The sequence below is a fragment of the Quercus lobata genome, chromosome 6, assembly GCF_001633185.2.
Source record: "Quercus lobata isolate SW786 chromosome 6, ValleyOak3.0 Primary Assembly, whole genome shotgun sequence".
Taxonomy (NCBI): Eukaryota; Viridiplantae; Streptophyta; class Magnoliopsida; order Fagales; family Fagaceae; genus Quercus; species Quercus lobata.
In genome coordinates, this window is record NC_044909.1 from 34671983 (window position 1) to 34683070 (window position 11088).

The following is an 11088-nucleotide window of genomic DNA, read 5'->3' on the forward strand; positions in this document are numbered from 1 at the left end:
AGCAAGGCAACCTGAAATTTTTTGCTGCCATTCCTTCTGGATTATTTGTTTACATCTTGGGTGCATTAGCCACATAGCTTAGAATCTGAAGCCTTCTTCTATAGATGGGAATGTTGTTGATGTCTAAAATTAGTGGTACATGATCAGATACCGTGATAGGCTAGGCTTCAAGAGTGCAATGTTCAAAAGTACGTAACCATGCATTGTTAATGAAAGCTCTGTCTAATTTTTCCAGGACTAGAGCATCCCCATCTCTTTTATTTTTCCATGTGTATTTGACTCCAGTTGATTGTAATGGTATCATTTTTGTTTCTTGTTGACAAGTGTGTAATTCTGATCCTCTTGGGCACTTTTGGGAGGTTGAAGATTGTTTATCTCCATTAGATAACACTTGGTTGAAATCACCAATCCAAATCCAAGGTCCATTTATATTCTCCTGGAAGGAGACAAGTTGGTTCCACACTTCCTTCCTTTTACAGGTTTTTGGATGCTCATAAACAAAAGTAAAATAACACAAACCAAAAGTAAGATGTTTCATTCTAATATGGATGAAATTTTTTGAGGCATCTAATACAATCAAATTGATATTTTTCCAGCACAACAAAAGCCCCTAATAATCCTACTCTTTCTACTTCACAAAAATTTTCAAAATTCCACTTATGGGTCCAATACTTTCCCCTTCCTTTCTTCTACTTTGTCTCCATTAAAAATAAGATAGAAGGGTTGATAGTTTCAGCGATTTCGAAGATAAGCTAAACTGCATAGGTATTGCCGAGGCCTCTATAGTTGCACACCAATGTCCTCATGATTGCTGCAGAGGCCTTTCTTAGGCTGCTTGCGAAAGCCTTATGTTAGACAAAAGTTGCATTAAATTAGTAACTATACTCTGCTGATGTTGAGATCCTGCATTCTATCTGCTCCAGATAAATTTATTCTCTTGAACCTGAGTTGATCTCCCTGTGAATCTAAGTTTATGAATAAACTCATTATTCTCAAACTCAATGTTTTGAAGTGAGGTAATTATTTGATTAGCATCTTCTTCCAAGTTGCGAGTACTATTGCTAAAATTCCACTGCTCCTGGCTCAGTCTTCTACTATTAACACTACCTGTCTCTCCCTCTTCCTCGTCACGCTGTCTCTTAGGGGAAGATGGTCTTGAGCCAAAATCTGCGTGTGTAGAAGGAAGTAATCCTTCCATTGATGTAGGCCTACATGGAACATTGTCTTCAATTGCAATTCTTGTTTGCCTTCCAAGAAGTCAGTTTGCTGCTGAATTTGAGTCGTGGTTAAGAACAAGATTTTGAGTATTATAGAACCACATAGGGAATAGTTGTTGAACAAAGAGGCCCATTGATTGTAAAGAGTTCTGAGAAAGCAGCTGAACTAGACTAAGAATATAGCCAGGGGATTGTGTATTAGACAGATAGACCATCATCTCTATTCCCATTAAGAATGGGTTGTTAGTGCTCCTACGTGCTTCTAATTCCAAATTATGTATTTTGCTGTGTGAATTCTGCCCGTCAATAGTTCCTTGATTCCAAGGGCTCTCTTGTGGATCATCTTGTTCCATCCTAGTAAGATGACCAGTTGTGATTTGGATTTCATCCAAATCATTTGTTGTTTCACTACTTTCCCCCACATGAAAATGAGAATGCCCATTCCACCTTGTTTCATTTGAATCCTCATAAGCCTCTGGGCTGTTCACTAGAAACAGCTTTACACAGAAATTTTGGCAGCCATCACATTCCATGTTGCATAGTGTTGCTGATTCCTAATCTACATTAACAATTTTTGCATTAGTCCATCCACTGAAACCTTATTCAACATCAACTAATCTTAGATTAGAGCCTTTTGATGGCATCCAAAATTCAGATTGGTTTGCATTTTGGTCGGTTGTGGGGTTGATATGGGATTGGGTGGTTGGGGTGTTTAGTGGATCACGTTCATGTTCTGAGTCCATAAAAGGATTATTTTCCCAAAAGCTATCATTTGTTGGAATATTAGGATTGATGTGGCTAGCTTCTTGGTGATGTACATCTAAATCATCTAAATTGGTTACCACAAATCTATCAAATCTAGAAAGAGTAAAGGAATAGTGAGTCGTCGTGTTATTTGGAGGATGTGGTAGTGTATTGAAATCCTAATTTGGGGGTTGGTGTGCTGGTTGTGATTGAGTTTGATTTGGGTGCTGATGTGTTGGTTGTGTTTGAGGTTGGTTGGGTTCAGTATGACTAGGATTAGAGCTAGAATCATAACTGAACCTTATGGTCCTACGACTTGGATGCCTACGAAATGCTCTGATGTCATCAGTGTGCATTACTTCCATAAGATCAAGAGCAAACTCCATGGGGTATTGAACTCGAATTCGATAAGCCTGGTCTCTCAGAAGTTCTTCTATATTAAACATGTCCATATGGCATTATGAACAGGCATGACCTATGATTCCACATCTTTTGCAAATCTTGAAGACTCTTTCATATCTATATTCCACCCAAGTATATTGCTCATCATCCCTTTTAAGAATGAAGCTAGCTATCAGTGGAAACCATGGGTCAATCTTAACTTGAATTCTCATAAATGCCAGTCAATAGACACAAATTCTCCCATCAAGTTTCCAAGGAAATGAGCAAAATCAATATCATGGTATTCTAGTGGGAGATTGTGTATCTGTACCCATAGAGCGGCAGAGAATAGTTGTGTTTGGCTAAGTGTGAGGTTAGGGGTCCATTGCTCCACAACTATGTAGACACTCAATTTTGCACCCATGATTTAATCAAGGAGAATGACTTGAATGACTATCCATGTACCCTAAAAATCATAATTTCATCACATGCATCATTTTGTATTTGCATTACATGCATTAATTCATTCATTGCATATCATAAAAAATGATCTTGAGATTCTAACGATTGCAACGGTATTTCTAGTTTTCAAATCGGACCATCGGATCTAAAGATATCATATGATCAAGTTTGCACGGTTAACATGTATTGTGTCTAGGTAGGATCGACCACACATGATCAATTTAAATTAATTCTGATTGGTTAAACAATTAAAATTAATTAAATAATTCTGTGATTGGTTGATATTTAGTGTTTAAAATAGGGATGCATGCATAGGAATAAAAGGGATGATTGGATAGCATTAAAATTTTGGATAATTTGAACTTTATCAAGATTTATTTTAGGGTATTTATCTATAAGATAATTGTTTTTAAAAAGCCTGAATTATCCAGAAAAGAGGCAAAAAAATTATAAACGGAGGATGAAAACGGGCAAGGGAGACCATCACTCCACTCCCTTGACAAGATCAGGAAATTTTTGTTCAGCCCCTTGTTAGATTCGGGAAGGCATTGGATGAGCCTAACCTTGGGATACCTTGATTTCAAGTAGTACCCCTGCCCCTTTAGACGGTGAAAGTTATAGACCCAATTGACATCATGGTGGGTTAGACCTAAACCCATTTTTTCATTGAGGGCATCCACGGAGCCTAAGATCCTAAACATATTGGGAGCACACTGAGTGGGAGCCAACTTATGAGCTTTAAGGTAGTCTCTAGTCCACCCATGGGGATTTTCATCCCTCTTTCTATGAAGGCAATCATTGGAATTACTACCTCCCCGACTTGCCTATCCTTGTGCCATTGACCCTCACTACAGTACCTGATGCCTACTCCTAGAGGGATCTTGTAACGAACCCTAAAGCTTTCTATCCCCTCCTTGGAATCTACTAAGCTCTTAAACCTACCCATTTCTAGAAAAGGCTGGAAAAACTAGAGAGATTGAGAAAGGAAGTTAGAACCGATGAGAAAAAGAAAGAATGTGAAGAAAAGAGGAATGTGTAGAAAATTAAAGAGTAAAAATTCAAGAGGACTTACGGAAAGAATAAAGGTGTCCTCGGACAGGTCTTTAGTATTTGTAAGGGCTCAGGTGAGTTGAAAAGGTGTGTAGGTTCAAGGTATATGCACTAGAATGAAATGAATGCAGGTTTAAGAGATATTTATACCAAGGAGAGAGTAGAGAGCGGGAAAATTCCCGCTCAATTCCCAACGAAGCCCTCAACCTTAGGATTCGCATCACACCGTAGAACGTAGGGGACAAAGAGCTGCCAGAATTTAATGAGGACATGTCTCGAATGTTGTAACGCCAAGAGCGTGTCTTGGGCAGTCAAAAGAGCATCTTTATAAGCAAAGGAAGGGTGAAATGGGCACGAAGCTAATTTAGGGATATTGAAATCCTCCTTTCTTCCTGAGGAGCCAGAAAGGAGAATCTCGAGGGGCTATTGTAGGGCCCTTGGGCCCAGAAGTTCATTATTTACCCATATATTGGGCCTATGGCCCAAGCCCAAAATAATGATCTTCCCGAGGAGGAGAAGTCTTCGTCAGAGGAGACTATGCTGATGAATAAAAGGTGGAGTTTGATCATGATAGCTCAAGAGAGCTCGTCGAGGATGAAAGAGTCCTCGGCTAGACAAAGCCGAGGTCCTATAAGATGGGTTATCAGCAAGGATGACAATCTCGGAAATTCAGTTGGAGCAGACAGGCATTGCAGAGACATCAGATAAGGAGGAATCCCGAAATATCTTAGAAGAAAGGTGCTACCTCCGCATTAAATGCACTGCAGCTAACTCTCTAGCCGCATTAATGTGGAGGCGATGCTTGAACAGTGGTTTTCAGCCTTACAGCTACTACATGAGGACTTATAAAAAGTGCTGATGGGACAAGTATCCAGATCAACCATCTAGAGTGCACGTGGAAGGTGGAAATAGAAGGAGAAGACAGTATAAAATGAGAAAGAGGGAGTAAGACAAGGGATCGAAAAATTCAGGAAAGAAACATTGTATCAATCTACAGTCAAACTTATAACGTTACCTAAGAACTATAAATAAGAACCAGGGTCCTTGGACTTTGCTGAGGACCTTTTTTCTTCATATTACAGTTGTTTATTTTCATCTTTTTGTCATCAAACCTATCTAACTCGTTGTTCGATCAACCCAAGCCTAGTTTTCTAACCCATTCTCTACAAATTTATTGTTTTGGGCTTTTTAGGCCTAAGTCCATCCACGTATTGGGTTAGGATTTCAAATTTGGTCCTTACAACCTTATATTACATACTTAATAAGTTGTTCCAACCGGTTTTGAGCTCTATTTTCTTTGCCATTCTTAGGTTATGTTTGGTAACAGTTTTTGTTTTCTATTTTTAAAAATTTGTTTTTGGGAATAAAAAAAAGTTTTCTTGTATTTTTTAAATAAAAAACATGTTTGGTTAGTTGAAATTAAAAAGATTGTTTTTTGAAGAAAAAAAATAGAAAATACTAAAAAATGTTGTTACTAGGATTTGAATTCTAATGCTAACTCATTAAATGAGATAGATTTATTAAATTAAATGCGTGTTTTTATTGACTTTTGAAAATTAGAAACTAAAAACAGCATTTTGCATGTTTTCAGTTTCCTTCACAAATTGAGTTTTGAGAACAATTTTTTGTTTTCTGTCCATTTTGGGTTTCCAAACAAGTTTTTTAGTCTCAAAAACAGAAAATTGTTTTTGAAAACAAAAAATAAAGGGAAAAAAAAAGCTACCAAATATACCCTTATATTTTTTCGTATGTGTAGGAGAGACAGACCACCAATAAGAAATTCTCTTTTGTTACAACTCTTCTTCCTTGGCCTTATTGGGTACTTTTTCTTTTCTTTTTTGAAAGGAATTGTAGATTAACATATGATTAGCAAAGTTTTTCCCAGTTACAGTCTTGGCTTTCAATTCTGGCAGGATAACATGTGATCAAGGATTCTATCTTCTGGGTTTGAACAACACTTCAGCCACCTTTGCTTCTACAACAGAAAATTCAGTTCCTGCTATAACCTTTCTCATGGCTGCCATATTCGGGCAAGAGAAATCATTAATCTTCTTATCTCTTTCTAAGTCTAATACCTTTAGTGAAATAGGTCACTAAGAACCAATATTGATTTTGCAGAATGGAGCAAGTACACTTGAAAAGGAAAGATGGTATAGCCAAGGTGCTTGGAACTGTTTCTTCTGTTGCTGGATCTCTTGTGATTACTCTTTACAAGGGACCAACCCTATTTGGATCAAATTTAAAGTCACACCAATCATATTTCTTAGGGACAAGTTGGACTTAAGACTGCATCTATCTTATTGGTCACTGCCTTTGTTGGTCCAGTTGGATTGTCTTACAAACACCGGTCTTAAAGAAATATCCAGCTCGGCCTTCGATTACCTCATACACTTAATTTTTTAGTATTTTTCAGTTTCTGGTAGTAGCAGCGCTCTTTGAGAAAGACTCCCAAGCTTGGATAGTTTCCTCCACTGATGAACTCTTTACTATTTTCTATACGGTTTGTAAGTCTAACTAATATCATGATTATCTGTGATTTGTATAGCGTAATAGTCTCATTGATCAACCATGCACATGTTTCAGTATTTTGATAAGAGGTGCAATCTTAGCATGTTCCTTGACTATCATGACAGTTTACGAACATTACTTTTTTCATAACAAATTTCATAATTGTTGAAGTGATATATGTGAGTGCATGGGTCCATAAGTGTCATTTGTGTCTATAACTCATAGTCAACCACTTTATCAAATATAAAATTTGTTGTAAAACAAGTTGTGTTAGTTGTATTGCCATGACAATTTAGAGTAAGATTTTCCATTATCAAGTAAACCTAATGGAATGATAGAGCTGGTTGCAGGGATTGGTGGCTTCTGCAATGGCATATGCAATACAAATATATGTAATTGACAAGGCAAGGCCGGTGTTTGTTTAAGTTTATCTACCTCTACAGACTTTGCTTGTTGCTATTATAGAAGACGTTGCTTTAGGTAAAGAATTCTACTTGGGAGGGTAGGTCTCATTACTCTAGTTACAAATCAATTTAATTTTAGTGGGTTCCAGTTAATTCAACTAGTAGAGATCGGGGTTCAAACTTGCCTACACCAAAAGTTGATATGAGTCTTAATTTGGTGATAAGAGCAATCATTATGGAGTGGACACTATAGATTAAAATATTATCTATAAAAAAAGAGATATATATATATATATATAGTTTTTTTTTTCCTTGAACTTTTCTTTGCGCGCCAAAAGTTTTATCATCTAAATTTTCTTACAAACAATACTCATGATTTCATAAGCGTTGTCCATATTTTTTAAGTATGTCCACGCTTAACAAATGTGTAATGAGTATTGATAATATATATTAATGTGTGTTTTGTAATTAGTTTCCTTTTTAGAGCTATGTACTAAAGGCTTAGGTTAAGTCTAGGTAACTTGATAGTAAATATAAATAAAAAATAAAAAATTCTAGGTAACTTCCCTTGATCCATTTCAATAATGTTTGTTAGATTTTATTTTTCTTTGTTCTGATATGCAGGATTATTTGGAGCAGTTTTTATCGTAGCTGGACTATACCTTGTTGTGTGGGGGGAAAAAATGAAGAAAGAAAGTTAGATGAAGAAAAGCCCTCAGTGTCTGAAAACAATAATGGAGAAAGTTTTAGCAATGTCTCAATCATCCAACCATGGCTTCCTACATCTAGCAATTAAATTTTTTTTTTTTTTTTTTTTTGATGAACCATCTAGCAATTAATTTTGTCTATCCACTTTTTACCAAACTTATGCAATTAGTAATGTACTATTGCTTTGGCTGTCTGTCATATGCGCGGGCCAAAAATGTGTGACATTTTAGATTTTCAAGGGCAAAATTATAAGTTTCTAGATTTTAGGAACGAAACTTAACATGTACCACATTTCAAGGATTTTTTCCTAGATATTATTTACTTTAAAAAAAATGGGTAAATTGCAATTTTGGACAATTGAATATGGTACCTTTTTTTTTTTTGGTCCCTATTGAGGACTCTTTTTATTCTCTTATGTTGCAATTTCATTGGTTAACCTATGTCAACTCATCACATTTTATGAAGAAAATGAATGGATTTTGGGATAAATTTTTTTTTTAAAGCCCAAAAGACCCTAATTTCAAACAACTACTTGGATTGGGTCTTTTGCCCAAACTTTTCTTGTGCATAACAGGTTGGGCTTTTGGCCCACATTTCTTCACTTCTTGAAATAGGCTCACGGACCACTTTTTTTTTTTTTTTACTCCTTGGATTGAACTCATAACCCTATTTGATTTACACTATTGAATGAGTTTATGGCCTGTACTTCTCTTGCATCATAAAATGGGCTCAAAGCCTGGATCTTACTAGTTCATGAATTGGATTCACAACTAACATTCTTACCGACATTAATTTGTGGGCCCATGACCCATACCTTCCTTTAAAAATAAGAATTGGGCTCAAGCCCATATTTTTTTCTCAATGGGTCAAGGGTCACAGACTCGGAAGCCATTTTGGTTTAGTTTTGGAAGAAATATGTTTTTTTTTTTTTTTTCCTCATCTTTCACCGAATAGGCTTCCCTAACGAAGGGCTTATATTTACACAAAATAGATTTTGGAAGAAACTTCAACTCAATTGCTTAATTTGGGTTACAAATCATGAGGCCCATTAACATCTTCAAGTATAAAAAATTTTGTTTTCCATGTTTTTCTTATTCTTCTTTCAAAGTCAATTTAATGTCGATTACATTCTCAAAAAATTTAATGTCGATTATACATCTTATCTCTTCATCGATTTTCGAATAGGAAAAGTCAAGCAGATTCGGGAGTATTTGTTTTGGCTACATGGGATTGCAATTTGCAAGCATGTGTTTGATCTTATTGCTTATCATTTCCGTTGGGAATACAAAAGTGTAAATCATAATTGATGGAGACAGAGAGAACCATGCAGCAAGTGTAGCACAACTGTATTAGGCATATAAATAAATAGAAGTGTAGAACTGCACTGACAAAGGTCAGAAAATTAGACACTTAAAAATTCTATTTTAATCTAATCTAAGTATATATATATATATATATATGTGTGAAACTCCTTTCTAAAGATTTGAACCATAATCGTTACCTATCACACCCCACAAGTACTTATATTTGTAGAGTGACTATTGTGTCAAGGGTACATAATAGTTACAATTGATTATTCTAATTCTTGATGGGTATTTGACTTGGATATGGTCATAAAGCACATTTTATAGTGGTTATCTAATAAAAAAATTAGGTTTAATTTTTTTTATTTTATTTGTAATTACACTTCCTTCTTTTGAGGTTTGGAGAAATGACACTCCTCCTCACATTTGAATACAAAAACCATTTTCCCCATTGACATTCGATTGACCAAATTTTGTGAAATTAATATTAAAAATATTGTGTATTAATCTACCTAGTTTCCAAATTATCTCTTTCTCAAAAAAAAAAAAATCCAAATTATCTTATTTTATAATTAAAATTTATTATTTTAAACTTTTAATTAAAGTGTATTTTAAAATATTAACTGTGATTTTTTAAAATAATTTTGAATGGGTTATGGAAAGATTTGTCGTTGCAAGTATTTTGTTACTTGATAAATTTTGCATTTTTATTCTAAATTTATAAGTTATTTTTCTACTTACCTTGGTTAAAATTTTGTAAAGAGATTTTTATAAAAATTTAGAATATTTTATTACTAATATAAACAAAAGAGGGGGGGGGGGGGTTAATTTCTTCAAATCTAAAGGGAGGGGAGTGTTTTTTTCCTTTTAGGTTTGGGGTGTCATTCCTCCAAATCTCAAGAGAGGAGAATGTAATTACCCTTTTTTATTGTGGAAGCTAGGGTTAAATTTTAGCTTGGGTAAATAGTTACACACATAGTTGTCAAATCGTGAATCGTATCGTGAATCGATTTTTGATTTTTTTGTATTGTGTATCGTATCGAATCTTATATCGTAAGATACACAAATACCTAATAAAATTATAAAATAATTATAGATATACATATATAAAAGGTATATTCATTATAAATTTGAAATATATTCAACTAATGACTAATTTAATCATTATTTTTGTAATAAAATTTAACAAAGCTAACTAAATAAATCAAATTAACTTATGTTTATAACATGCACATTCAAATTGATTAAACTCAGAGGTAATACATGATATATGAATCAAAATAATAATATCTTTTTATCATCTTAGCTAATCAACCCCATTTAAGTCAATATTATCATCATGTTCAGCATCTTGCAAAATTAATTTTTAATAAACATTTCCTTCATTATTATCAACATTTAGTTTTTTTTTTTTTATTCTAATAATTTTTTCTTTATATTTTTTCTTGGCATTCTAGCTTTTTAGACTCAAAATAATAATAACAAAACAAAAGATAATTATATTTTCATTTAATACATTATTAATAGCATGGAAAATAAATTTGCATATATGAAAGTGAGTGTTATAAGTATAGTCTAAATTTTGTAGGAGAAAGAGAAGAGAAGAAAAAAAAAACTCATGGACTTGCTATTTTATTAGACTCAATTAAGTTTCCTAATAATTTTGTGTTAAAAAAGTCTATCAACTTGTTTAAATCAAATATAACCACAAATTTTAACAAAAAACTCATTTTAAATTCACATGTCTATGTATCGTACGATACGTACGATTCACCGATACAATACGATTCATACGATACACACCTATGTATCGGATGATTCATGAGCACTAACGATACGCCCTTACGATATAAAACTTTTTGTACACGATACGATACGTATCGCGTATCGTACGATACTGACAACTATGGTTACACATTACAGGTTATTACTTAACAATAAATAATTAAATTTTAAAAAAGTGAATAAAAGCAGTGACGTGTCCAAACGCATACTTTATCTTGAACTGAAAATTGTGAGAATGAGTGAACTCATGATTGAGTTCAAAATAAAACATGTGTAAGAATGACTGTATACGGATTTGTGTACAAAAACACTACCCTTTTTATTATATATCTTCTCTCTAAGTCTAACAAGCTATGGGTCTCATAAAATCACAATCCTATGAAATCCGAGTATGTCAGAGAGGATACATATTTTCTAATGGTGAAAGATCTTGTCTTTGGATACATGAAACTAACTCATACTATTTTTTTTTTTTTTTTTTGGGTTCAAAATCATATTTCTTTTTCCAATTCACTTTTATGCATG

General features: G+C 34.1%; 1 pseudogene; it reads left to right on the forward strand.

Moving 5' to 3' along the window:
• Positions 1 to 4506: 4506 nt before the first annotated feature.
• On the forward strand, positions 4507 to 7562 carry LOC115950169 (annotated as a pseudogene).
• The last annotated feature ends 3526 nt before the right edge of the window (positions 7563 to 11088 follow it).